A 26722-nucleotide genomic window follows, 5' to 3' on the forward strand; every position below is an offset into this window, starting at 1 on the left:
GGGAACTAAGAAAGAGTAATCCTTATTCACAATAGGGAAAAAATAGTCTCTGCAATAAATGAGGTTGGGATAGCTAAATATTCAATAATCACATGCAAAGCATGAAATTGGACCCCTATCTTACATCACATATGAAAATTAATTCAAAATGAGTTAAAGACTTAAATGTAAAACCTGAAACTGTAAAACTCCTGGAAGAAAAATATAGGGGAAAACTCCTTGACACTGGTCTCAGCAATAATTTTTTGGATATGATGTACAAATCCATACAATACAAGGGAAACAAGTGGGACTACATCAAACTAAGAAGATTCTGCACAACAACAGAAATGATCAACAAAACAAAAAGGCAACCAATAAAATGGGAGAAAATATTTGCAAGCCGCATATCTGATAAGACATTAGTATCCAAAACATGTAAAGAATTCATACAATTAAATAGCAAAAAAATTAAACAACCTGATTTAAAAATGGACAAAGGACATAAACATAAATATTTTCCAAAGAAAACAAAGAGTCAAAGGTACACAGAAATGTAATTCAAAATCACAATGAGAGATTACCTCACACCTGTTAGAATGGCCATTAGCAAAATAGATAAGAAATAACAAATGCTGATAAGGATGTGGAGAAAAGGGAACACTGTGCACTGTTGGTGGGATTGTAATTTGGTATGGCCATTGTGGAAAACAGTATGAAAAAATTAAAAAATAAAACTAACATATGATCCAGCAATCCCAGTTCTGGGTATATATTAAAGGAAATGAAATTACTATCTCTAAGTGCTATCTGCACCTCCCTTATCCTTTGCAGCTTTATGTGCAATAGCCAAGATATAGAATACAACCTAAGTTTCCATTGATGAATGAATAGAGAAATGTAATATATTTCACTATATATATATACATATATATATAAAAGGAACTATATAATAAAATATATAACAGATATTATATATAATATAAAACAAGGAAAATATTATATATATTTATTATATATTTATATATTATATAATATTTCATATATATAAGAAGATAGATAGATAGATAGATAGATATCAGAAGGAAATTCTGCCATTTGCAGCAAGGTGGATAAACCTTGCAGGCATTACACTAAATGAAGTAAGTCAAACAAAGACGGACAAATATTGTTTGATACCACTTATATGTGGAATCTGAAACATTCAAACCCACAGAGGGATACCTCTGTGGCTCAGTTGGTTAAGTGTCTACCTTCACCTCAGGTAGTGATCCTGGGGTCTGAAATCCAGTCCCACATATGGCTCCCTGCTCAGTGGGGAACCTGCTTTTCCCTATCCCTGCTTCTCATGCTCTCTCTTGCTCTCTCCCTCTCTCTCAAATAAATGAATAAAATATTTTTAAATAAATAGACATGGAAACTCTTATGTACATGGTCAAAGCCCTAAATGACACTCAAAATAACATTTCTCTATTAAACACTAAAGTAATACAAATATGTAAAGCAGCTTTACAAAACAGAACGGGATTAGATGTTTTAACTGTTACACAAGGTGAGACTTACACTAGCTAAAAAACAGAAGGCTGTATATACAGTCTAGGTTACTACAAAATACTTCTGGGTTTCTAACTGACATGAATACTCAAATTGGTGCTTTAAATGATCTCTTTGGTGACTGCTTTAAACTCCCGGACTGGAGGAAAATTATCAAAGTTCAACTATCAAAGGACTTTTACTCAGATTTCTCTTTCTCATTACAATACTAACCTTATTCTGTTGTCCTTTCTGGTGTCTCCCTTCCCAGTGTCAAGACTCTTTCACTGCCATAACTTCCAGCTGATAGATATCCCTTTTACTCAAGGAGGTTCAAATACGTTGACTGCTTTGGATTCAGCTGCCTCCCCTTTCTATGCCCTTATTCAGCAGGAGGAAGTTACAGAAGATGAGGCCTTCCACCTTGAACCTTAAAAACCTAAGGGTCAAAATTGTTCAGGGAGAAATTATGAGGGAACAGAAGGCAAGGGGAACACAAAGCACAAGCTGACACCATACAATCTCCCCCCACTGCACTCCTGGGTGGGACCCCTGTGACTTTCTTCCAGGAATCTCCCAACCATCTTAATGTTAATGCCTTGCTAGAGTGGAAAACAACCTTAACCTGACAATGGAAAGGCCTCTGGTTATCTCTTTAGCATATGAAAGTTCTTTTGAAACCTCCCTTTTTCCTTACATCCCCCAACTCCATCTTATATAATCAGCCACCCCTCATAACCCTGGTGCAACAGCTCTTTTTGCCCATGGGTCCTGTCTCTGTGCTTTAATAAACCACCGTTTTGCAAACTCCCAAAACAAATAAATAAATTTAAATAAGAATTAATTAATTAATTAATACGTTCAAACTCAGAGAAACAGAGAGTAGATTTGTGGTTGGCAGGGACTGGGGAAGGCAATGCCGAAATAATGGTCAAAGGGTACAAACTTTCAGTTTTAAGATAAGTTCTGGGGATCCTCTATACAGCATGGCAACTACATATGTGAAATTTGCTAGGAAGTGTAATAGATCTTAAATATTTTCACTCCAAAAAAAAAAAAAGGCAAAAACAAAACAAAACAAAAAACAAAAGCATGGTAACTCCATGAGATGATAAATGTGTTAGCTAATCTTATCATCATAACCATTTCACTCCTCTATATGTGTATCATATCATCACATTTTGCACCTTAAATTTATATTATTTGTCAATTATATCTCAAAAAATCTGGGAAAAAACAAACAGATGGCTGGTGAAAATTGTGGCAATTTTCTTTTCTTGAGATTGTGTCTCAGACATTTCAGTGTCTCCAGTGACATTGTGGAGTCCCAGGTAGAGGAATGGACAGTTAGAGCTGAGAGTGGTCACCAGCAGTCACTGACACTGACAGGTGGTACAACGGTGGAGAACCCCTTTCACATAACCAAATCTCAGCTTCAAAATCATAAAATGAGACAAATATGTCCTGTCTCACAGCGTTGCTGTCAGAATTAAATAAAATCACATAAAGAAATGTCCTGGCACACCGAGGCACTCAACACATGTTTGCCAAAGTGCTAAAATGCTCCTTGTTGCTGCTCCAAATACCAACTGCATTAGGTGGAACTGCTGCTTGCTTCCTGTGAGTTCCACCCTCCCAGTTCTAAAATGTTTCCCCTTTCAAGGGAACTGGTGATAAAGAAGCAAGTCTGAGAGGCTGAAAAGATAGTAAATAGAAATGAATGTGAGCAGGAGATGGGAAGGGAAGAGGGTGTCAAAATCTGTGCCTGCACATTGTCCGTCTGAGAAGGCCTACTCCTAGAGCACAGAGCTAAAGACCTTTTCTCTTCCTTCCCTATACTACTACTCTACACCAGGATCATACAAATTTATGGTCATAAATACCAATTCCAGGGATGGCGGAGAAATAGCTGGCTGAAACAACATCATGTAGCAGGAGATCAGTTAGATAGACTATCAAACCATTGCAAACACCTACAAATCCAACGGGAGATTGAAGAGAAGAACAGCAATTCTAGAAACAGAAAATCAACCACTTTCTGAAAGATAGGACCAGCGGAGAAGTGAATCCAAAGCCACGGGAAGATAGACCGCGGGGGGAGGGGCCAGCTCCTGGCAAACGGCGGAGCAATGGAACACAAAATCAGGACTTTTAAAAGTCTACTCCACTGAGGGACATTGCTCCAAGGCTAAACCAGGGAGAAGCCCATGCGGGGCCAGCGTGGCTCTAGGTCCCACAGGGTTACAGAAGGATCAGGGATGTCTGAGTGTCACGGAGCTCACAGGTATTAGACCAGGGAAGCCAGCTACAGAGACACAGCCGAGGAGTAAGCTCTTAGCTCAGGGTTACCTTGAACCGGTCACAAGTTGGGTGAGCTCAGAGCACAGCCAGAGGCCAGGGAGACGGGAGTGATTGGACTCTTTTCTCTCTGAAGGTGCAATGAGGAACTGGGCCCCGAGCTCTCAGCTCCTCTGGGCCAGAGAATGAGTGGCTGCCATTTTCATTCCCATCCTCCAGAACTCTATGGTAAGTGTTCAGGGGACAAAAGCTCCTGAAAGTGAACCCGAGCAGATTACTTAGCCTGGCCCCTGGTAAGGGCGGTGCAATTCTACCTTGGGCAAAGACACGTGAGAATCATTACAGCGGGCCCCTCCCCCAGAAGATCAAGAAATCCAGCCAAGACAAAGTTCACCTAACAAGGAGAGCAGCAGAATTCCAGTGGAGGAGAAAGCAAAACAGGGAACTCATGGCTTTCTCTCCATGATTCTTTAGTCTTGTGGTTAATTTGATTTATTTTTAATTTTATTTTTTTCTTCTGCTAATTTTTTTTTAACTTTTACCCTTTTCTTTCTTAATGTATTTTAACTAGTTTAACTAATATATATATTTTTCTTTTTTATATTTTTTCTTTGTTTTCTTTTTTTAATTTTTTTTTTTGGAACTTCTTTTTATCCTCTTTCTCCCTCCCACAATTTGGGGTCTCTTATGATTTGGTTAAAGTGCATTTTCCTGGGGTCTTTGCCACCCTTTCAGTATTTTATTTGCTCCTTCATCTACTCTTATCTGGAAAAAATGACAAGGTGGAAAAGTCACCACAAAAAAAAGAAAGAAAGAAAAGAACAAGAGGCAGTACCAACGGCTAGGGACCTAATCAATATAGACATTGCTAATATGTCAGATATAGACTTCAGAATGACTATTCTCAAGGTTCTAGCCAGGCTCGAAAAAGGCATGGAAGATATTAGAGAAAGCCTCTCTGAAGAGAGAAAAGCCCTTCTAAAGAAATAAAAGAACTAAAATCTAACCACGTTGAAATAAAAAGCTATTAATGAGGTACAATAAAAAATGGAGGCTCTTACTGCTAGGGTAAATGAAGCAGAAGAAAGAATTAGTAATACAGAAGACCAAATGACAGAGAATAAAGAAACTGAGGAAAAGAGGGACAAACAGCTACTGGACCACGAGGGGAGAATTCAAGAGATAAGTGACACCATAAGATGAAACAACATTAGAATAACTGGGATTCCAGAAGAAGAAAAAAAAAGAGAGGGGAGCAGAGGCATATTTGAGAGAATTATTGGAGAGAATTCCCTAATATGGCAAAGGGAACAAGCATCAAAATCCAGGAGGTAAAGAGAAGCCCCCTGAAAATCAACAAGAATAGGTCCACACCCTGTCACCTAATAGTAAAATTTACAAGTCTTAGCAACAAAGAGAAAAATCCTGAAAGCAGTCCAGGAAAAGAAGTCTGTAACATACAATGGTAAAAATATGAGATTGGCAGGGGACTAATCCACAGAGACCTGGCAGGCCAGAAAGAACTGGCATGATATATTCAGAGCATTAACAAGAAAAACATGCAGCCAAGAATATTATATCCAGCTAGGCTATCACTGAAAATAGATGGAGAGATAAAAAGCTTCCAGGACAAACAAAAACTGAAAGAATTTGCAAATACCAAACCAGCTCTACAGGAAATATTGAAAGGGGTCCTCTAAGTAAAGAGAGACCCTACAAGTAGTAGATCAGAAAGGAACAGAGACAATATACAGTAACAGTCACCTTACAGACAATACAATGGCACTAAATTCATATCTCTCAATGGTTACCTTGAATGTTAACGGGCTAAATTCCCCATCAAACAACACAGGGTATCAGAATGTGTAAAGAAACAAAGCCCATCAATATGTTGCCTACAAGACACTCATTTTAGACCCGAAGACACCTCCAGATTTAAAGTGAGGGAGTGGAAAACAATTTACCATGATAATGGACATCAGAAGAAAGCAGGAGTGGCAATCCTTATATCAGATCAATTAGATTTTAAGCCACAGACTATAATAAGAGATGAGGAAGGACACTATATCATTCTCAAAGGGTCTGTCCAACAAGAGGATCTAACAATTTTAAATATCTATTCCCCTAACGTGGGAGCAGCCAACTATATAAACCAATTAATAACAAAATCAAAGACACATCGACAATAATACAATAATAGTAGGGGAATTTAACACTCCCCTCACAGAAATGGACAGACCATCCAAGCAAAAGATCAACAAGGAAATAAAGTTCTAAAATGACACACTGGACCAGATGAACATCACAGAAATATTCAGAATATTTCATCCCAAAGCAACAGAATACACATTCTTCTCTAGTGCACATGGAACATCCTCCAGACTAGATCACATCCTGGGTCATAAATCAGGTCTCAACCGGTATCAAAAGATTGGGATCATTCCCTGCATATTTTCAGACCACAATGCTCTGAAGCTAGAACTCAATCACAAGAGGAAATTTGGAAAGAACACAAACACATGGAGACTAAACAGCATCCTTCTAAAGAATGAATGGGTCACCAGGAAATTAAAGAAGAATTGAAAAAAATCATAGAAACAAATGATAATGAAAACACAATAGTTCTAAATCTGTGGGACACTGCAAACTCAGTCATGAGAGGAAAATATATAGCGATACAAGCCTTTCTCAAGAAACAAGTAAGGTCTCAAGTACACAACCTAACCCTACACCTAAAGGAGCTGGAGAAAGAACAAGAAAGAAAGCCTAAATCCAGCAGGAGAAGAGAAATAATAAAGATCAGATCAGAGCAGAAATCAATGAAATAGAAACCAAAAATACAATAGAACAAATCAACGAAACTAGGAGCTGGTTCTTTGAAAGAATTAATAAGATTGATAAACCCCTGGCCAGACTTATCAAAAAGAAAAGAGAAATGACCCAAATAAATAAAATCATGAATGAAAGAGGAGAGATCACAACTAACACCAAAGAAATACAAACAATTATAAGAACATACTATCAGCAACTCTATGCAAACAAGTTTGACAATCTGGAAGAAATGGATGCATTCCTAGAAACATATAAACTACTACAACTGAACCAGGAAGAAATAGGAAACCTGAACAGACCCATAACCAGTAAGGAGATTGAAACAGTCATAAAAAATCTCCAAACAAACAAAAGCCCAGAGCCAGATGGCTTCCCAGGGGAATTCTACCAAACATTTAAAGAAGAACTAATTCCTATTCTCCTGAAACTGTTCCAAAAAATAGAAATGGAAGGAAAACTTCCAAACTCATTTTATGAGGCCAGCATCACCTTGATCCCAAAACCAGACAAGGATCCCATCAGAAAAGAGAATTACAGACCAATATCCTTGATGAACACAGATGTGAAAATTCTCACCAAAATACTAGCCAATAGGATTCAACAGTACATTAAAAGGATTATTCACCACGACCAAGTGGGATTTATTCCAGGGCTGCAGGGTTGGTTCAACATCCGCAAATCAATCAATGTGACACCACATATTAATAAAAGAAAGAACCAGAACCATATGATACTCTCAATAGATGCTGAAAAAGCATTTGACAAAGTTCAGCATCCCTTCCTGATCAAAACTCTTCAAAGTGTAGGGATAGAGGGCACATACCTCAATATCATCAAAGCCATCTATGAAAAACCCACTGCAAATATCATTCTCAATAGAGAAAAACTGAAAGCTTTTCCGCTAAGGTCAGGAACATGGCAGGGATGTCCATTATCACCACTGCTATTCAACATAGTACTAGAAGTCCTAGCCTCAGCAATCAAACAACAAAAAGAAATTAAAGGCATCCAAATTGGCAAAGAAGAAGTCAAACTATCACTCTTCACAGATGGTATGATACTATATGTGGAAAACCCAAAAGACTCCACTCCAAGTCTGCTAGAACTTATACAGGAATTCAGTAAAGCGTCAGGATATAAAATCAATGCACAGAAATCAGTTGCATTTCTCTACACCAACAACAAGACAGATGAAAGAGAAATTAAAGAGTCAATCCCATTTACAATTGCACCCAAAACTATAAGATACCTAGGAATAAACCTAACCAAAGAGGCTAAGAATCTATATTCAGAAAACTACAAAGTACTCATGAAAGAAATTGAGGAAGACACAAAGAAATGGAAAAATGTTTCATGCTCCTGGATTGGAAGAACAAATAATGTGAAAATGTCGATGCTACCTAAAGCAATCTACACATTTAATGAAATCCCTATCAAAATTCCACCGATTTTTTTCAAAGAAGTGGAACAAATAATCCTAAAATTTATATGGAACCAGAAAAGACCTCGAATAGCCAAAGGAATATTGAAAAAGTAAGCCAAAGTTGGCGGCATCACAATTCTGGACCTCAAGCTCTATTACAAAACTGTCATCATCAAGACAGTATGGTACTGGCACAAAAACACACACATAGATCAATGGAACAGAATAGAGAGCCCAGGAATAAACCCTCAACTCTGTGGTCATTTACTCTCCAACAAAGCAGGAAAGAATGTTCAATGGAAAAAAGACAGCCTCTTCAACAAATGGTGTTGGAAAAATTGGACAGCCACATGCAGAAAAATGAAACTGGACCATTTCCTTACACCACACACGAAAATAGACTCACAATAGATGAAGGACGTCAATGTGAGAAAGGAATCCATCAAAATCCTTGAGGAGAACACAGGCAGCACCTCTTCGACATCAACCGCAACAAACTTCTTCCTAGAACATCGCCAAGACAATAAAAGCAAGGGCAAAAATGAAACTATTGGGATTTCATCAAGATCAAAAGCTTTTGCACAGGAAATGAAAAAGTTAACAAAACCAAAAGACAAGTGACAGAATGGGAGAATATATTTGCAAAAGACATATCAGTTAAAGGGCTAGTGTCCAAAATCTATAAAGAGCTTAGCAAACCCAACACCCAAAGAGCAAATAATCCAATCAAGAAATGGGCAGAAGACAGGAACAGACATTTCTGCAAAGAAGACATCCAGATGGCCAACAGACACATGAAAAAGTGTTCCACATCACTCAGCATCAGGGAAATACAAATCAAAACCACAGTGAGATATCACCTCACAGCAGTCAGAAAGGCTAAAATTAACAAGTCAGGAAATGACAGATGCTGGCAAGTATGCGAAGAAAGGGGGACCCTCCTACCCTGTTGGTGGGAATGCAAGGTGGTGCAACCACTCTGGAAAACAGCATGGAGGTTCCTCAAAAAGTTGATAATAGAACTACCCTATGACCCAGCAATTGCACTACTGGGTATTTACCCTAAAGATACAAATGTAGTGATCCGAAGGGGCACGTGCACCGCAATGTTTATAGCAGCCACGTCTACAATAGCCAAACTATGGAAAGAACTTAGATGTCCATCTACAGATGAATGGATAAAGAAGATGTGAGATATATATATATATACATATATATATATATACATATATATATGAATACTATGCAGCCAATAAAAGAAATGAAATCTTGCCATATGCAATGATGTGGATGGAACTAGAGCGTATCATGCTTAGTGCAATAAGTCAATCAGAGAAAGTCAATTATCATATGATCTCCCTGATATGAGGAAGTGGAGATGCAACATGGGGGTTGGGGGGGTAGGAGAAGAATAAATGAAACAAGATGGGATCAGGAGGGAGACAAACCAACAGTGACTCTTAATCTCACAAAACAAACTAAGGGTTGCTGGTAGGAGGGTCAGGAGAGGGGGGTGGGGTTATGGACATTGGGGAAGGTATGTGCTATGGTGAGTGCTGTGAAGTGTGTAAACCTGGCGATTCACAGACCTGTACCCCTGGGGATAAAAATACATTATATGTTTATAAAAAAGTAAAAATTAAAAAAATAGAGATGGGGCGCCTGGGTGGCTCGGTGGGTTAAAGCCTCTGCTTTCGGCTCAGGTCATGATCTCAGGGTCCTGGGATCAAGGCCCGCATCGGGCTCTCTGCTCAGCAGGGAGCCTGCTTCCTCCTCTCTCTGTCTGCCTCTCTGCCTACTTGTGATCTCTGTCTGTCAAATAAATAAATAAAAATCTTAAAAAAAAAAGAGATGGAAAATAAATAAATTAATTAATAAATACCAATTCCTGATTGATGACATCTGTGATGCTGTGTCTCCCACTCTTCTCCGCAGGTGTAAAAGGACAGCTTCCTCAGAAATGTCTGACTTCATGCTCCTCTGCTTTCACACTGGGCAGGGTGGATTGGGAGAAGCTGTGGAGAGAGAAAGGGAGGCAGAACTGTTGATGGTTTTGCCACTGCCCAGGCATCTCTGTGTCCCTGTGGAAAGGACACATTGCACTCAGTGGAGGAACAGCTATGGGCCAGGGAAGGATAATGGAAATTTAAGGATTTCTCATGGACTTCCCTACCAGGGTGGAGGAATCTCTTGAGGAAGGCAGGAAGAATTTGGCCTACAGAAGTACCAAGTCTATGACAAAGTGGCTTAGCTAGCCAAAGACCCATGCTATGTTAGAATTTCCTAAAATTACTTTCAGGGCTTTAAGAAATCAAGGAGAAAGAGGGTATAAGAAGGGAACTGTGCAAGAAGAAACTTTCCCAAAATTACACAGTAAATGTACCTCTCTCACTTCAGCCCACCATTCAAGAAATTCAGGTTGCCAAATATCCTCCCTCCCTATTGCAGTGAGTCATGTGTCACCCAGGGCAGGCCATTTTGCCTTCTGAGGTAGGCATTTTGGTTGGACTCTGCATGACACTGCTTGATAGTCAAGTTCATCAAAACAGCACTATTAGTGGGTATGCATAGGCAAGTGCTGGGGTCTGTCTCCACTCATGATAGAGGAATGATCACCGCGAACAAGAGATGGAAAAGAGCCCCTTGCTGGGCAAGGGGCAAGCAAGGGGCAAATTGACATTGTGAAAAAGACAACTGTAAAGACGTCATCAAAATATTATGAACTAGGATTCCTCTTGAGAAAATCCACAAAGCATAAACCGTGGGCAGCTCGCCCTGTTAACTGTAACAGAAGACAAGGTCATGCTTACAATACCATAAGCTCAGAGATCCTAGAAGATGTTCCCTTGCCTGTATAAAATGTCACTAAGAGAGTCTAAATGAAAAGGCCAAATATCTTTGATGGGGGAGAATTAAGTCAGAAAGAGAGTAAGGATCTGTTCTCTCCTCCCCTGCTCCCAATTTCACAGCCTTCCACCAGGTCCCCAGTCCTCATGCCCTTCCCCCTGGGTGCATGCTCCATGGCACCTGGCTTTCCATTACCACAAATTTCAGTGCTGCCAGGTACCACCCTTTGTAGTGGCAAGAATACAGTACTTGGCATGGCAGAGCTTCAGTTAAATCATGGCACCCACCTTCACAAGGAAGGAGAGCAAAGACAAGTCACTTAGCCCTCTGAATTTCAGTTTTCTCACCTGAGACAAGAGAAGGTTTTTAAGAGAATTAAATGACATAACACCAGAAAGTCAGCCAGCACTGCTCAATGAATAGTCTCAACTATTGGATTATTATTTCTCTTCTGATTCTAAAGTTTTATATAAGCTTAAGTGTTGAGTTGTCTGAGGAGGATGAAGAGGGGTCATAAAGTGGCAGAGCCACTCCATTCTCATCCATCCTCTGATAGTGTCTGGGTCCCAAAAATCCAGGGATCCATGACCCACATTAGCTCTGAAGAAGCAGGTCCAGAATTAGGTTTTAAAGTTCCTACCAGTGTGACCGTGGCAATGGGCATGGTGAAAAGGAGCAAAATATTTTTCTATAAATGGAAGACAGAATCATACACAGCCCCACAATAGCCTGGGGGCTAGTGTGAGGTCTAGGCTTTGGCCAGCTTCACCATGCAACACTATGAGCTACCAACCTCACTGTCAGGCAAAGGTCAAAGCCAACTGACATCCTTTTATCAAAATATCTAGACTTGTTTAGGGCACTACCCCAGGAAAAATCCCTCAGGCCCTTTAAAACTACACTAAGTCTGCCTTGTGGATAGAGTGAAGAAAGTACAAAGGAATGAAGCAGTGAAAATGGTTGCTAACCCCCAGATAGATTAAGGTAAGGGACAGAACTAAGTGGGAATTCACAAAATGGGTTCAATCATCAGTCCTCCCACTTATAGGCTGGTTTAAGTCTCTTGAGCCTCAATCTTTCTATGTATAAAATGGGATGACTACTGTTCCTTCTACTTCTAAAATGAAGTCTTAGAATAAAAAGGATGATAAGATTTTTTTTTTAAGTGAGTAAGCCAGTTTAAATAGTTTTATGGGTCCCACAGGGCTACCTACTCTGTGCCAGAGTACACTAAAGGACAGAAATTGCATTGGTCTTCAGTTTATAATTTCATCCTAATGTTAAGGGCTGATAGAATAGTCTAATACAATATGCAATGATAGAATGAAATCTGGAATAGGAATCAGAAGACCTGACTCAGAAACCTGGATCCCTTTCCTCCAGCTGTGCATCTTTTGGCATGTCACCTGAGCATTAACATCCCCTTTTGACTATTCCTTAGTTTTATAAAATGCAGTCATGAACATGGACATATTTTGTACCGGTATAGCCCTATACAAACACAAGATTTCACTATCATCATTATCATGCTTTTGTTGTGACTTACTCACCAAAGCACACCACAATATTTCTACCAAACCTGGATTATAAAATGTCCCTGATACCATTGTATGTTAATTGAACATAACATTGTGGTCAAAGATCAATCCACCTCAGCCTTGGACAATTTCCTCAGTCCCAGAGCTGTGAGTCTAAATGTGACAGGTAGACAAGTCATAGCCATGGAGAGAGAGTGACATCTACTCCCTAGGGACTAGGAGTCCATTGAGTAGCAGAGGAATTAAGAGAACTCCCAATTAGTTTGGGCCATATTTAGAGGTACTTTGTGGCAGAGATCTCCCAGAAGGATCTGGTCCCAATAAGGTTTAGACAAAGGAATCACAGCAGTTTGGTCAATAGACATTAGAGTATTTTTGCAAAGGTGGTAGACTCACCAAACAGCACAATAAAAAAACTTTGCCCTACCTCCTACTCCCAGCCAAGAGGCCAGCATGGAGCTCGGAAGCTGAAGACTTCAGGAAGTACTGAGAGTCAGAAGCTTTGTAGTACCGACCTTAGGTGGCTGTGTATGTCATCCTGAGGCTGCCCAGGGTCCTTTGCTATGGTGCCTATGGCAAACCTGTTGTCCCTGGTAACAGGGCCTCATTAGCTAATCTTCCTTTAACACTGGAACTGGTTGGCGACCCACCCCAATCAGTCAGTCAGGTAGCTCATAACTGGTTATGGTGCTGGTTAGTTCACTCAGATCAAAGGCATGATCTAAAACCAAAACCAAGTCTATGCGTACACTAAATCCATAAGCTGGGAAACTAGTAGAAGCCAAGTTCCTAAAGCCAAGAGAGAAATTCAACAACTAGCCAAGTAAAATGTACAAGCCAAATTCAAGAGCTGAGATGATAAATCCAATACCTGAGTTGCCAAACCAATACTGTATTCAAAGCCACCTGAGGCCCATAGCTGGTTGGAAAGTTTAGATCATCATGGGCAGTAAAGCTCTACCACAAAGAACAGCCAGGAGAATGGAAGGAGTTATTTTGAAGTTGCCATGTGCTTAGCTGCCTCAAGTTTACTTTCATTTAGTCCTTACATTCATGAAAAAAGTAAGGAGATCAGCAAGAAATGTTACTATGTGACCAGCTCCATTTTCTTCTCTTCCTATTCCTAGACTAGAAGGAAATGCATCGAAGTGTTGCAAGAGGGGATAGAATACTACTTTTTATAATCCATAAAAATATATAAGGCACTTTAAATACATAAAAAGAAGAATGTTTACCATTAAGTATGTTTTCCCTGCTAGGTAGATCCAGTAAATATTTCCATAAAGTGCTTTGGACAGTACTAATATGCCCAATTCCAGTGCCACATACCTCTCCTGACCAAAAAAAAAAAAAAAAAGGAAGGACCTGTCTCCAAATAATAATGATTCAAGCTACTGTAGGAAGCTGGCAGGACTGTTATTCTTAAGTAATCAGGACTTTGGGATCCCTTCAAATTATACCCCAAGAGCAGGCTTCCCATTGGCCACATATACGCTTTCTCTCTGATTCTTCAGACTGAGGAAAAAAGGGAAAGAAGAGAAATCAAGGACATGGTTGTCAGTACATGTTTGACCCAATTGTGCACCCATGGGATGAGTATCTCCACTGAAGGAATGCATCTCTGCGACCCAAAGCATAACTTGAGAATAACTGGAGAAGAGCCTAGAGAAACATTTCCTTCACTCAGCAACTTCAGTTAATTCTACATGTACAACCAATTCTGCTCGAACACTTGCTTTGAACACTTAAATTTGTCCCAATATGATTGATATAATCAAAAACAATTTGAGCATAACATGAATTTCACCTTTGCTTATGTGTGATTTTATGGGCAAGTAACACTAGGTAAATGCGGAAAACTGTACCTAGCTGAACCAAGCATAGAGATTTACAACACACACACATACACACACACTCCTCAAACATCGACTCATTAACAGAGTTCATTGTGTGTTATGAGCCACACCCATACACATCTGGTATTACGTCTTTCATCCTATTTCCAGTCCATTTTCTTCCATTACTTCCATAGCTCACAAGCTTCAACTCTTCTAGTGCCCAACCCCAGAAGCAAATCTAGGTCTTTTTCAAAGTAAAGGGTCATATATATCGTGGTATTTATATGTAGTACTCATATAATTTATTGTATATTATATGTAGTATCTTTATATCTTCATTATTTAACTGTGCATAAAATTGTGCTACTCTTTTATTTGGTTATCTTTCTTTTGTATGTCATTGATGAAGTTTTTGAGTGTTATATCCTTGTCTCTATTCTTCCACAGAAGTTCTGTGACTTTTTGCATGACTTTGTACATCACAGCAATTTTGGGGAATGTATATGTCACATTATATAACTGTACAAGGCTTTGCTCTACATATAATGACGAAAACAGACACTACCCAAATAGTGTGTTCATGCAGGAACTCCTTCCTGACATTACTTAGGAAATTTATACTTTTCTGAATGTCAAATCCCAATAAAAAATCAAATCCCAAGAGAAATTGGGAAAATAGGAGAAAGTGTTATAATTCTTCGTGAGAATTAAAGCTTAGCAACTAATTTGGAGATATTACTGGCTCCATGGAATCCACTGACACATGGAATCAAGTGATAATCAATGTTTCTAGGAACTGAAAGAAAAATACATGGAAAAGAGAGGTCAAGATCTAAACTCTTGATCCTGCTTGTGGTCATTGACCATTTGTCAGAATGTGTATCACTGTCTAGCTGCATACATCAAAATAAATACTACAAATATTTAATTTATTTAATATCAGTAAGCACAAGTTATGCTTGCATGAAAATAAATGTTACTAAGTTTATATGGGCAGTATAGTTTATACAAATCCTATGAGTGGTGCTCAAAGAAAAAAGTTTTAGAAGAAAAATTAATCTTTAATTGGCAATTCACTCTTAATGCTGCTAGGAGACACAGAAACTGTTATTTGAACACTGTATCTTAATTATGTTACTGGTGTTTTCCAGTGTTCGATTATTCATCACAGATTATATTTTTTGGTAAGTGATACTAAAATATTTCTTACATTACCTCGTAAATATTCATAGTAACAAGTAAACAGTATGAGAAATATTTGATATATGTTTTAAGAATAACTTATGATTTTAGGCATACCTGAAAATATCTATGAATTCTGATTTCTCATTCCAAAATCTTGAAGATTAATATCTGTCTGAAATTTAAAAGTGCTAAGTCCAGGCATGGTACTCTGCCAAAATAAAGCCTGGGATCTATGAAACCTGAATAAACATGTTCATCAGAGACACATTATGGCCTTGAAATGAGGGGTTCAATGTCCCAGGAACCATACGCCATACCCCACAGTTGTTTTCATATTTTTCTTGGTCAATTATCTGAGATAACTAGGGCTAGAATTCAGGATTTGTTTATCAAAATATATTATGTATACGCATGTGTGGTGGCAGGCTGTAGATGGGAAATCTCTGAGGCTTCCTCTCAGTTTTGATGTGAATCTAAAATGCTCTAAAAAGTAAAGTCTATTAAACACAAACACAGAATCTCAGGCTTGAGATTTAATGTGCAACACACATACACAGAGACACCAAATTATAAAAAATTCCTTGGTTTGTTAAAAGAGCAGCTTCCCTTGGCCCACATGTGCCAGTCCCAGTATACATGATGGATGGAGGCTTCCATTTCTCACTCACAAACACGCATCCAGCTCTTTATCAGAGTCCCTTAATCTCAGAGGAAGAAGGCATTTCTTAGCAAGGCCCGTTTAAGGTTCACAAAGACTCAGCTGCCATAAATCAAACATTGGTGACATTAGTGCAGTCGAGGAATAGTGCTGCAGGTGACATTTTCCTGACCCTGCTGAGAGAGGGGCAAGTCTAGAGTTTAATGAAATGAAATTTCTTCGTGGGGAACACAAATAAGACTGCTGGAGTAGTGCTCTCTTGAAGTGACTTTCAACTGGCTTGTGAGAAGGTTAAGCCCTATCCCCAAATCCAGAGGCAGAAGTAGCCTTAATTCTCCGTCTAGAGAGATAACCAAAGGAAAACTGTGTTTGAAGCCCAGAGTTCTGTGCAAAACTGACTAAAGCTGCAATACCTTGAGGGCACTGGGGGGGAAAAAAGGAAGAAAGAAAGAAACAGAAAAGAAACAAACAAAGGAACAATGACTTCAGAAAGAACCCAGCTCATTTCTTTTTCCTGGGCAGTACTTTACCTCCACAGGAAAAGTGAAAACTCATCATTGAAGATGAACTGAGAACAGGACAGCATGGTCTGTCTTCAGTACTCTAGATTCAAAGTTGACTTCTCTCCAACTTGTAGATGAATTAAGTTGTAAGTGGATGGAAAGATGTTGTGGTTATCTATATGGTGCAATTATCTAGAGAGATGTTTCAAAATACTCCAATATGGACAAATGCTCATTGAGTTGAACTTAAATTTCGAAACTTATGTCAAAGATGTTTGTTTGTCTTTGTTTTTTAGCCACCAGACAATTTTGATCCTGGATAATTATGGATTAATAAGGTACAAAGGCAGAGGTGGCTTCTATAACAGAATTTTTTTCTCCCTTTCTTCTCACTATCTGGAAAGTAGCAAAAGAACAAGGAGGAGGACAAAGAACATGTCTAATGTCTTGACACTACCATTGGTGAAGAAAGGAGTCCCCATCTTCTCAATGTTCTTTTCTTCTAAGGTGTACTAGGCTGGTCCTAATGGTTTTACTCAGTTTGTAAAACAAATATTTCTGAAGTGGAAATAGTCCACCTTGGGAAGACTTGCTTCAAGTTTTTATCCTCTCTTTTGGGTATGTTCCTGACCTATGAACTCTATTCAAATGGTTTTAGATGTTAAACTGTGTGTGTGGGGGTGGGGGGGTTGGTCCTATCTGCCTTTAACTTTTGATAAAGACTCTTTACCATGACAACTAGTTCTTGGTGACTTTTACAGATAATATTACTCTGGGCATTCTCTTGACTCCTAACTACACTTAACTTCTTTGTTATCATATATAACTATAGAAGAAAGTTGTATGAACCTTGAAGAATTCATCAGCTCCTTTTGGAATGCATCCTAAAATCTCCTGTACCTAAGAGTTATGAACACTATTGATTTTACTAAAGACTTCTTAAGAGAGATGGAAAAGGAATATGATGTCACTAGTTCTATATTCTGCTCCACACAAAAACAAGATTATCTTTGGGAAAATTCTTCACTTCTGCTTACCTGGATCTCCTTCTTCCTCTGCTGGCTTTGCTTGACTCCACTTCCCTCTCCAACGTATATTTTAAAAGTGCCTTCTTTCTTCTGGATGTTAGGGACCTGTGTACACCACCCGGACTTTCTCCAACACATGCTTCCCAACACTTCTTCTTGACATTATTCATCTTTCTCCAGAAAAGAATTTTCATACTACTGCTAAAAAGATAAAAATTTCTTCTTGTTAGCTCTGATTTATTTTCCTTCCCAATTGGTGATACTTGTCATAGAAAAAGAAAAAGATTAAAACCCCGGTCAGCAATTTGAGGCACAGATCTGTGGCTGGAAACTTATAATTCTCTACTCATGGGCCTTAACACAATTTCCCAAATCATAAAACTGTGAACTACTGCAAGGGAAAATACACCTAGACCAAAGGAAAGAATGACACATCTGATGTCTACTGTAATAAAAAATAATATTTGACAATAAAAAACCCAACCATGTGATTTATGAAATGGAAGCTTCACTAGGGCTTTTTAAACCTAGAGCCTAAATTTGACTGTACATTTTGCTTTAGGGTTTGGATTTAGTTCACAAAAATTGGATATGGCTGCTAAAGCTTTAAAAAGTTTTTGTTTATTTTTTCTCTTGAATTGGCCCTATGGGACTGGATATATAGAGTGAAAATTGCTCTTTGATTGGCAAGCATCCATATTCTTTTTCTGCAACAATTTTACCTTAATTTTTCTTTGTGGCATTCGCCTCTTCTCCCACTTTTTGCCATTGTTGTATGGAAAAGGATTGAGACCTGAGCCAATTTGCCTAGCCCAGCCCCTTGGCCACAGGGGTTAGTCCAGAGATTAGCACAGAACCCAGTTAGAGCTGAATAAGACATTTGTATAGGTTTTGGGGGGAAAAAAAACATTCTTTTTTCCTCAAGCCATAGTAGAAGGAGTGTCTGCTGTAGCCACCTCAATTATGTAAGGGGAGCTAGGCTGTGGATAAATCCCAAACCTAGAGGAAACAGAGCTCATATATATCTTCTGGCCATTTGGTCTGAACCCTGAATCAAGCCACTCCTGAAGCCTGACTTTCCCAGATTTTTTAATTACATGAACCAAGAAGTACATTTTTACTTAAACTAATTTGAGTTTCTTTTGCTTACAATATAAAGAGTCCTCACAGATACAATGTAAGTCTATAGCATCTAAGAAAAGAATTCATTCAGTACATGTTTTCTCACTCATTTATTTTTTACGTGTTTAATGTCTACCTATTAAATACCAGGAATTGGAAATTTAAAAAATGAATATTACCCAGATCTTCGCCCTCAAGAAGGGTAAGAGAGAGGTGTGAGGATATACAATACTATGAAACATGAGAGATAGAGGGAGGCAATATGGGAAGATAGAGAACAAAGGGATTATTTCAGTTGAAAAATGTCTGTAAAATGTTTAGCAGGTAGGGAAAGAACATTCTAGAAGGAGCAAATTGCACAGGCAAAGGTCCGTTGGTATGAGGCAGCATAGATCTTCTGGGGAATCACCAAGAGTCTGAGGCTTCCATATGGGTTACCACTCTAAGCACAGAGAGCTGTGGCTAAAAAGGTGGTTTGGAATTCAATTATAAAGGGATTTGTACATCTGGTCATCAGAGGATGTCATGGTCAGATCTGAATTTGAGAATAATGTAGGCAACATCCACAAGAGGCACGAGTGGGCTTCCTTTGTCTAATCTCTCCGAAGCTGCCTGGCTCCTGGAGTTCCTCACTGAAGCCGGAGTTACCCTTGTCAGTAGGCCTCTCCTCTCTCCCTTACTCTGCTGCCAAGAGGGATTATAAGGTGGATGCTGACACTGTCCTTTGCTATTGTGCACTTCAGATATTCATCTGTGCTCTGGAAAATGGCTTGAAATTCTCCATGGAGAGTGCAGACAGAAAGGTCAACAATTATGCAAAATGAATAATGGGCTTAGAGCAATCAGGCCACGCAGCTGCTGCAATGAATTCTCTGAAACCCACCTGCCAAGTGTCTGTGTCCCTGCCCAGTGGCCCAGCCAGGCTTCTGCAGCCAAGCCCTTAGCTAACTAGTATTCCTAGACAGCTAGGGGAGATTTGAATAAAAGAAGAAAAGCCAACGAAACCACAGCTCTGATCATGGAGAAACATCTTCTTAATGCTTCCTCTAAAGCTCAGTGAAAGACCTATTCTCAAAGAGGAGGGGCCACACAAGGAACGAAGAGTCAAAAACCAACTAGGGAGCAGTCAAGCTTCAGTCTGCAACCACAAGTTCCTGAGGCAGTTTTTGTTCTGGGAGGACACAACTTAGTCACAGCTTTCCCTGGGAATACCAGTCAAGTAGGATCACATTGTTGCATGTCTACTATGTGAAATATGCTGGGGAAATGCAAAGATGAATAGCACTCAATGCATGAAGGCATGAAGACTCTTTACTAGATAAAGCTCAGCCCTCCAACCAAGGTTTCTGGAGTTCTGCCAAAGGCCCAGTACAAGAAAGGGCACATCTTTCTGTGCCACTTTTATTGAAAAAGTTACCAGGCAACGCTGATAGCCAGTCCAGGGACCATACTTTGTGAACCACTGTCTGTCTAGACAGCAGACAAGGGTACAGCTTTCAAGCCAACTAGGTTGTTTGAATCCTGTCTTTTCCAACTACACCCTGAGTAACCTAAAAGTAACTCTTGTTTCTTCAGACCTCATCTATAAAATTAGGATATCAATAGCACCAAATTCACAGGATTGTCCTGAGTTAAATTAGTTAATCCATATAAAGTGCTTAGAAGAGTGCCTGGCACATAATCAGCCCTCAAAAAAATGTTATCTCCTGTTAAATGTTAGCTAATATTGTCCCATTTAATTCTCCAAACAACCCAGATAGATAGATCCGCTGGTCATTTAATATATGAGGTAGCCGGGACACAAGGGGTTAAATGGCAAACTGGGAATGAAGCCCAGGGATCCAGAATTGAGAGGTAAAACCTTTACCCTCAGCTCAGTTCCTTCCCAGCACCCAGAGCAAACACAGTGTCTCCATGAGGCCCACAGGAACATAAGCCTTTGGGAGGCAGGGGCCTGTTAGCCTGTTAGCCAGCTGTAATCCTAGGTGTTTGCCTTGAACTCAAGTGCGAACTGGGCTCTTCTGACTCTAGCATCCTCCCATTCTTCATCTGGCTACAGTTGTGCCAAAGAACAAAGGAGATCTCCAATTTCATCCAGACTGGGACACTCCTGTTCTGTTGGAAGCCCTGGCCTACACGTGATTACCCTGAACTAGATCTGGAAGTCTTATGAAAACACTTACTAGCAGTAGACTAGATGTTTCACCTACATTTTCTTATCTAATCTCCAGTATAGTTCCATATGTGAGGGCTATTATTTTCCCCATTTAACAAATGAGGAAACTGAGGATTAACAAAGTTGACTTAAGCCATGAGCAAGGAGAATGCCAAGGCAGGGCAGGTCTGAATGTTTTCCAAGTTTTTATTCTTTCCAATTCCATCATCTTGCCTCTTTAAAAGGTATGAGAAGTAAAAGCCTGAAAGGGAGCACTAGAAGTTAGTGCTTAGAGCAAAAGACTTGAAATGCCCAAAATGTGGTTTTATCTCTTTGGCAATTTTGGTCAATTTCTCTGAAAAATATGAATAAGCTTAAGTGAATCACACCATTCAGGCACAGATGCATTTGCAAATGTACTCTTGCCAATTTGAAACAGGAAAAAGCTATGCAACTCTTGCTCTCATGTGGGTGGCTTTTATAAGAGGGAGGGAGACTTTTATGAGAAGAAAGGCAGAACTGGAGTGGCTTTGACCCCTTATCCTTAAAAATAAAAAGGAAGAATAATCAAATGTACGCTGAAAATGTAACAGCAAACAAGCTCTGAAGTGACATTTGGACTGTGTGGTTTTCTTCCGGCTGTGTGACAATGAGTGCCTGTTCAGTTGGCTTTTCCCAAAGCCAGAGAAAGGTCTCTTAGCTAAAATGTCACAGTGCATCTTATTTTCCATTTTCAGCAAGCGTTCCAAGGGGAGACTGACACCCTACCCTGCCCTCACGCACCACTTTGAAAATCACAGCAGCAAAGCACAAAGAAAGGTAAGAAGGAAGGGGACAGGTTGCAGCTAGCTCAAGACATCTGACTTCCATTTGCAGAGGGTGTGAGCTCTGGGTGGGGAGCGGCAGGGAGGATGAGAGAATGGCTGTGACATAAACTCCAAGTGAACACTTCTGAGAAGTAACAGCAGAGACATTCAGCCCTTTTTGGCACAATCATGTGATGCTCTGGAAAGTGATTGTTAGACTTACATTTAGAATTTAGAAGATTTTATTGCCCAGTTTAGTAGTTATAACTAAAGTTCTTTGGTCCAACGAATAGCCATCACTCAGTGACCTAGAGTTTGAGCTCTGCCTCAAAACAAAGCATGACCCTCCTTCTTTCTAACACTTCCCCACGCTCCAATTTGGACATCCAGGACCACATATAATCTGGCCCCTGCCAACATCTCCAGCCTTCTCTCTCACTACTCAATCCCCGTTCTGTATTCTGCTCTGGATTTTGTGGTTTTATTATTACCAACAGAGGACCCATCCATGTAGTTCCTTCTTCCTAGAATATCCTTTCAACACCTCACACCCACCTTCCACCACCTTCATCTCCTTAACTCCTACACATCAATAATCCTTGTGAATCTGGGCCCTATTCTCTAATCTCAAGTGTATTTATGGCCAGTGAAACATAACCCAGAACCAAAATGTACTTCCAAAATTACTCAAGTTTTTCATTTACACAACAAATCCTGATACTGTCATCTTCTTCCAATAGAATTATTACAATGACCAACCAACTGGTTAATGCATGTGCTAACTTCCCCCATTTTATTCCACACATTACCATGTTGCCTGCCATTGGAGTGACCTTTCCAAACACGAGTCAAGGTTCATCTACTGACTTTGAGTCTTATCACCCAGCTACACTTAACACATTTCAATCTCTAAATGTTTCATCCATTCTCATATGCCTATGCTTTTGCTTTTGTCATTCTCTTGAGCTGGATTAACATATTCCCTTCTTTGCCTGTCCAAACTCTAATCATCTTTCAAGACCCAATTCAATTCCTTTATAAGCATTTCAACATCAGACACTGTCACTTTCTCCTCTGTTGCTTCTTTTGCCCTCTCTTATAGGGCTTGCAGCATAATTTACAATACTGTTATTTGTTTGTACGTCTCCCTCTTCCTCTAGAGAAAGAAGTCCTTAAACTCAGGGTCTCTAGCAAAGTGGTGTGTACGGCTGTGCTCATTATATATTTGCTGAATTTAAAATCATATAACATTTGGGGTGCCTGGGTGGCTCAGTGGGTTGAGCCACTGCCTTCGGCTCAGGTCATGATCTCAGGGTCCGGGAATCAAGTCCTGCATCGGGCTCTCTGCTCATCAGAGAGCCTGCTTCCCCCTCTCTCTCTGCCTGCCTCTCTGTCTACCTGTGTTCTCTCTCTGTCAAATAAATAAATAAAATCTTTTGAAAAATCATATAACATTTTAGTATGTACATTGTAGTCTCACACACACATTCACTCACTGTTCGTTCTGACAGGTTTATGAGAAATATATTATTCCAATTTTAAGATGAGAAAATTGAGGCTCAAAAAACAAGTGACTACTCTGAGATGGCACAGCCTGTCAGTCACTGACCTAGACTGGTGACGCAGATTACTCTTGCAGCTCTGAACTTCTCTGATTCTATAATTTTATTCAAAATTGTTTGCCAGAAAGGAGAGGAGTATAATTATTTCATTACATGCGTGCAGAGAAAAGAAGGCTGGCAAATCATCTTATTTGTAAGGTTGTATTATGCCCCATTGGAAATGAACACTATGAACATTAGCTCCAAAAGTGTAACCTAACAGCAGCTTCTTTTATTATCATTGCTCAAACATTTGGATAGTAAACAGGAACACCTCATCCAACATATGTTCTCAGTCAAACATACATCCTCTCTGCAAATTTTATGGGGTTATCTTTATTGGGATTTATTTATTCTAATTCCAATAAGTGCAGAAAATAATGAACAATACTGACTGTGGAAAAACAGTTTAATTATGTAGACCAAAAGTGTTCTTAACCAGATAGCCACAAAGGCTCAGTGGCATTCAAAAGCTTCTTTACAAAAATGGGGGGATCTGGCATAGGTATATGCATATATTACCTCCTGGCATATTAAAATGAGAGCTAACTATTATAGAACTATTTTACATAAAGTCCCCAAGACGGCAGAAATCTTTACCTGTGGCTTGAGAATGTCAAAATCAGTACAGTAAAGAACATGTGGAGGTATGAAAAAGAAATTTTTGTATTCTGAAGATCTTCATTTGAAACCCCTCTCTGCCACCTACTATCTTGGTGACCTGGGACAGCTAGTTCATCTTTCTGAGTCCCCTCATTCTGATCTTTCTGTGAAATGACCATAATATTGAACCCAAGTTCATGTTTATTACTGGGAAGATTAACTGATAAAACCTAAGTAGCAAGAAAATTCAGAATATTGTACATACTTTTTTAATTAAGACACATTATTGTCGCTCTACTTGCATAGGGATGTAAACCTCGCCTAAACATGGGTTTCCAATGAAAGCTGTAGGTAAGTTAAAGAAAATTTGAGAGGATGTATTCATCCTCAATTTCTATTCCAGACTCTAAAATTCTCATCCTGAAGTATCCTTTGGATTTAATTTTCCTGGTTTCTTAAGAACAAAAGTCCCAGGATCTCCGGGTACTCACTTCTGCTATATTAGGAACAGAGAAATTCAAGATAAGGATGGAGGAGAGGAAGAATTAAACTATAAATGATGTAAAGCAAATAGATGTTTTCTCCCTTTTTCCACTATATAATTCTTCCCAGTCAACTTAATCTAGATCCAACTAGACCAGTATTTCCCAATAGGAGTTGATTTGGTTGCCCAGAGGACATGTGACAATGTCTGGAGACATATTCAGTTGTCCCACTGAGGGGTGAAACTGCTTTCTAGTGGATGGAGCTGAGAGATGCTGCTAACCACCCGGCAGCGTGTAGGATAGTCTCCCCTCAATACCCACAATAAAGAATTATTTGATCCAAAATGTCATTGGTGCCAAGGTGGAGAGACCTTGAAAGAATAGCTGTTATTAAATTGGACATGGGAAAAAGAAAAGGGCCTTGATCCAATCCAAGCAAACCTATTGGTGAGATTTGCTCTAGGTGTAAAGACCTTTACTAGAAGCTAGAAAAAGTGATCCAAGAAGTTCAGAAGAGCTTAAAAGCAAGAAAGGAATTTGGCAGTTGGGAATCAATATTTTTGTGGAAAATTCATGATCAGGACTCTGATTCCCCTAGAATTAGATTCACGGGATTTTTTTTGCAATAGGATACAGTAACAGTTTATGTCAGAGAGAGTTTGTAAAAATTGCAGGTTTTAGGGAGTAATTAAAAGAAGTCTTTATATGCAAATTACCAGCTTCACTTAGCTAGAAACTATCTCTGGGTAGAATTGCCTAAAGGGGGAACTTTTAACTGTTTTAAACATTAATTGAAAAGTTAACTATTTCTGACTGGGAAGTAAATGGACAAGAAGTTTAGTTTGAGGTCATAGTCTTATTTGGGGGGATGGAGTTGTGGGATTTGTTTTTCTATACTCTAATCCCCAGTGCTGTAATGTGATGCTTTGTTTTGTTTTGTTTTGTTTAGCTTCTATCACAGAAAAAAAAAAAAAAGTTAGTAAGGGGTAAGAAATGGGGAAGGAGCTAAGGATCAGGTGGTAAGTCTCTATTACCCTGGGGAGTTCTTTCTCCAGAAAGGGGAAGAGGCTAGGAAAGATTTTGTGAGATAAATAGCCCGAGTTGTCTCTCTCATATTCTCCAGACTCTTCTAGCTTCAGAACACAGCATCAAGGTGACAGACACATAACCAGCACCACTAATAGCTGGTTGACTTGATTAGGGAGAATTTTGAAGTTAAAATGTAGGATCTCAGAGCCAAGAATAAAAATTCAAGTTCTTAAAATACCAATGGTTGTTAGAGATCTGACATCAAATAGGCTAGGTATAGTTGCTCATAAAGCACATTCCAGAATCATGTTAGAACAGTGTTGGACATGGAGCATTTAAAGACTTACAGTATCTACAATGGACACAAAAAAAGTACAACACTACTGCCTGCTGGACCTTCTCAGCTAAGCATAGCACATGGATGAGGAGAGGTTTATAAGACCCAGTCACAAGGGCCACAAAGTATGACAGATGGACACATACATCTGAGCAAACATTAGTAGAATTGACTTAAAGTTGAAATGGGGCACAGGTAAGAGGCAAACAAAAATTTAGGAATGGGGCATACTTGTTTTGGATTTGGAGAGAGTTTGGGGAGGGCAGTAAGGGCTCCTCCTGTTGCAGGAAGGCCAACCTGACTAGCTCTCCAAGTGGCCACTGACCACTAAGGACTGGTGGAGGAGGGAAGGGTTTATAGGAACCCCCACAAAAACCTGAGCTATTATGGGGCTGAGTGAGACCATATCCCGAGATAGGAATATTAGATTGTTGGGATTCAGAGACCAAGTAGACAAACAGAATAAGTGGGTGAGGTATTTTTGTTCACTGATTTAACAAATATTTATTCTGAATACTGAGGAATACAATCAGACCCATAGAGGACTTCATAGAACACTAAATCTATTGGGTTGTGGGGAATCCCAGAATTCTGTCAACAGGAAAGCTTTCAATAGGTTAAAAAAAACCATAAAGTGATCTAGTAGTAAACGAGCATCTAATCATGGCAGATGGAAAATCTTTTACATTTATTGAGCAACTACAATGTAAACTCATCTATCAGTCCTACAACATTATTACAATTACACCATTGTATTGATTAAGAACACTGAAGCTCAGAGACATTAAATACAAGTTTTCACAGGTGAACAGAGGCAGGAGAAGTTCAACTTATCTTTAGCTCCAATGACTGTTCTTTCCTTTCTGAACTGACATTAGAGTTTCTTGCATAAGAAGGCATCAGAAGGCCTGGAGGTAAATGA

At 39.3% G+C, this 26722-nt stretch overlaps 1 long non-coding RNA gene across 1 annotated transcript; it reads right to left on the reverse strand.

Annotated features, from left to right (window-relative positions):
- Nucleotides 1-1567: 1567 nt before the first annotated feature.
- Nucleotides 1568-17863, reverse strand: LOC116570551. Its single transcript, XR_004277470.1, has 3 exons — nt 17672-17863; nt 9948-10080; nt 1568-1951 (listed from the first exon to the last, which is right to left on the reverse strand). It is a non-coding gene; the product is annotated as an uncharacterized LOC116570551 (long non-coding RNA).
- Between the last annotated feature and the right edge of the window lie 8859 nt (nt 17864-26722).

The sequence above is a fragment of the Mustela erminea genome, chromosome 12 (assembly GCF_009829155.1).
Source record: "Mustela erminea isolate mMusErm1 chromosome 12, mMusErm1.Pri, whole genome shotgun sequence".
In the NCBI taxonomy this organism is placed as follows: Eukaryota; Metazoa; Chordata; class Mammalia; order Carnivora; family Mustelidae; genus Mustela; species Mustela erminea.